Source organism: Primulina tabacum, chromosome 1, assembly GCF_025594145.1.
Source record: "Primulina tabacum isolate GXHZ01 chromosome 1, ASM2559414v2, whole genome shotgun sequence".
Lineage (NCBI taxonomy): Eukaryota > Viridiplantae > Streptophyta > Magnoliopsida > Lamiales > Gesneriaceae > Primulina > Primulina tabacum.
Genome location: NC_134550.1, coordinates 9,347,249 through 9,350,585, shown reverse-complemented (window position 1 = coordinate 9,350,585; position 3,337 = coordinate 9,347,249). Strand labels below are relative to the sequence as shown.

Below are 3,337 nucleotides of genomic sequence, written 5' to 3'. Positions count from 1 at the left end.
GCTACTAATATATCATAAATCAAAAAACAAAACCCAATATTTCAAAAACCTTGAGGATTTTCCAGCTCTGATAATGACTAGCAAATGGTCCTATCAAACCTAAAAGTATATCAAATCTGAAAGGATATTGCGACCTAAAACATCAATGTTATACAATATTTACAAAAAAAAAAAAATCAAATTATATAATTATTTATGAATGCTTAAATTAGTAGATTTGATGGAATGGTACAAGGAGAGGCCTACCTGCCAAAGCATCTACAAGAACTGGGGCTATGTAACCTACGACCTGAGCCAAACAGATTAAAAAACAAAAGACAACTGCTGATATCAAATTTTTGCTATACCTTCGAATCCAATGCAAGACATGTAGGGTCCAAAGTATTTGAACATTGAATTTAATTCTATTCTGGTCTTGTCTTATTTTATTTTATTTTTTTCCCAATTTTGATTAATTTTTTTCCAACGACCCGCAAAAGGTGGCTTTGTATTGTTTGACATTTGTCAATATATTCGAAACTAAATCATTAAATATTTCACAAAAATTAATAAAATATTATCTTCAAACAAGTTAGATTTTACCCTAATATATAATCTATTATGATTTGATGCTCCCAAAATCTTTTTCCGCCATGTTGGTGTTCCAATCACTCCATATTTGTCTGAAAACCATGAACAAAACAGGTCAAGGGACGCGGGATTTCTTCCGACGTGATCTCTTCTATGTGTAATTCAACACATAAAAGGAAGAGAATGAGAGATTGAATATGAATCCAAGGGAATAGAAACCTTAATATAATATGGGAACCTTTCCCTCGGTAGCGAAGGAGAGGGCATATATAATTTTAAAAGAAAACTATTATTTGATTTATTAATTAAGATACCTTATTTTTAAAAGAATAAAATAAGAATATTGCATAGTAAAAAAAATCATCCCGTTGGTCGAGTTGGTTCAGTTTCGGGTTGAACAATTTTTATTAATACCCTTACTTTAACGCGACCCGAACCGAATTGATACCTCCATCTTTAGCTGAATAAGATCATCGTTAAAAAGAATCCTATTGAACTTATTTTTAATTAGTTTTACCAAATAGATTTTGTCATATAATATCTAGTGGACGGTAAGGTGAATAATTTTTGGACAACGAAGTACTGAATGGGCTGACCCGTGTATTTTGGTTATTATGGGCCAGCCCACACTTAATATATTATTTTAGTTCCAGCTTATCATCCGTGGGCCCAAGCTTGTAGTGTAGTGAAGGACAATGACCCGTGAAATTCTGTGAGCCCACACTGGTTTTAAAATTTTTGAACTGCTTAAAGTGGAAAAAAATATATTATATAATTAATGTCTTTATTAAGGATATCATATTTTCAGACATAATTTTAGAAAGCAATACTCTTAGCATAAAAAATAATACTTTTTCATAGATGACTCAATTAAAAGATCTGTCTCACAAATTACGATCTGTAAGATCGTCTTACAAAATTCGACCCGTGAAATCGTCTCACACAAGTTTTTGCCTATATATATATATATATATATATATATATATATATATCGCAGAAAAAAAATTTTAGAGGTATATTTTAATTAAAATAGAACAAGATTTCAGAGCTGAACACATTAAATTATATTTTTAAAAGAATATTTTGTTCAAAAAAGAAAAAAACGAGTCACTTTTCAGATTTGTAGGGTTGGCATGTTGACCTAATATTGAAGCAAAACAACACAACCGTATAAACGAGAATAACTAACTGTATTTCATGTCCTAACAAGTTTAAGAATTTCCTTCTTCTTCTCCACACCACTCCTTCCCCGGATCCATTTACATAAAATCCCTCAAAATCAAACCACCAAAGGGAAAAATATTTCACATTTCATAGAAGGAGAAAAAAAGAAGAGAAGATTACATACTGAGGCAAAAGCGTGTTTTAGCATATTCTCTCTCTGCGGTTCTCTCAATATCGCAGCTTAACATCGCAGAGGAGAATATATAACTGAAATCGTGATTCTTTCCCAGTACGTTGAAAAGGCAATAAAATAAGGCAAATATAAATATCATGGAGGTGACATCCATCAGCAGATCATTCCTGGCGATTATTGCAATGGTGTTGGCGGCTAATGCTTTACCTCTTGGATGCGACGCCCACTCTCAAACTTTTGCGCCGGCGCTTTCCCCCACTAGCGATGGTACGCATGTTATTTAATCTTTTTTATGGAAAAAAATACATAGAAAAAACCTATTCATATATTATTTAAGGAAAAATATTATTTTTCATTAATCCGTTCAATTTTGGATTTTAATTCTAGTACATCAACTTTTAATTTACGACTATTTTGGTCCAATTTTTAATGTGACATCTAACAAGTCAGCAATTTTTGGTGTCATGTCAGCATTTGTCATCATCAATGAGACAAAAATAGCCTAAAATTAAAAGTTCATATAGGAAAACAAAATTTGAAAATTTAATAGAGCAAAAACACAAAATTGAACAAGTTTGTGAACTAGAAAAATTATTTTTCTTATTATTTATATTCCACAAATTAAATCAAACATGAAATGATTTCGAATTGAAGACTTTTAAATTTCCTCTTCCATCAATTTTGAATATATAATTGGATAGTTTAGAAGTTGGATGGGATAAAACATTGATGGTTTAAAGGTAATTGGCATATAAAATAATTATTAGTTAATATATATATATATATATATATATATGTATATATGTGTGTGTGTGTGTTTGTGATTTGATCTGTCCACTAATTATATTAATTTTAAAAATATTTTTTACAGGGACCACAATAGATCAGGGAATTGCATACGTTCTAATGCTGGTGGCTTTGGTGCTAACATATATTATTCATTAGAGTTTTGAATTTCTAACCTTAACAAATGTAATTATTCTTTTAACATATGAAATTGATAATCAAGAAAATTTATAAATTAAAGCAATATTCTTGATTTCTTGTGTTTTGTAGAAATCTCCTTTTTACTGTCGTTGTTTGTTGAATATTTATGTTGTTACATTAGACGTAATGTTTTATTTTACGCAAAATCTCATATGATTCGGTCTCACTTGTCAATTTTGCAATACAAACTTTCGGCACAACTCGACTCATGAAAAGTATTATTTTTTTATGGCAAAAATATTATTTTTCATTGTCAAATATGAATCGGGTCGACTCGTCTCATGGATATAGATTCTTGAGGCCGTTTCACATGTTGCAAATCCATCGAGACAACTCAAGTTAGAGCACGGAACAACGTCTTCATCTTACCTTCACGAACCTCTAGCAGCCTTGATAGTTGATGCATATTATTGAAGATGGCTG

At 30.7% G+C, this 3,337-nt stretch overlaps 1 long non-coding RNA gene across 1 annotated transcript; it reads left to right on the top strand.

Annotated features, from left to right (window-relative positions):
- The first annotated feature begins 1,788 nt into the window (after positions 1–1,788).
- LOC142517802 (uncharacterized) lies at positions 1,789–2,966 on the top strand. Its single transcript, XR_012813391.1, has 2 exons — positions 1,789–2,194; positions 2,799–2,966. It is a non-coding gene; the product is annotated as an uncharacterized LOC142517802 (long non-coding RNA).
- The last annotated feature ends 371 nt before the right edge of the window (positions 2,967–3,337 follow it).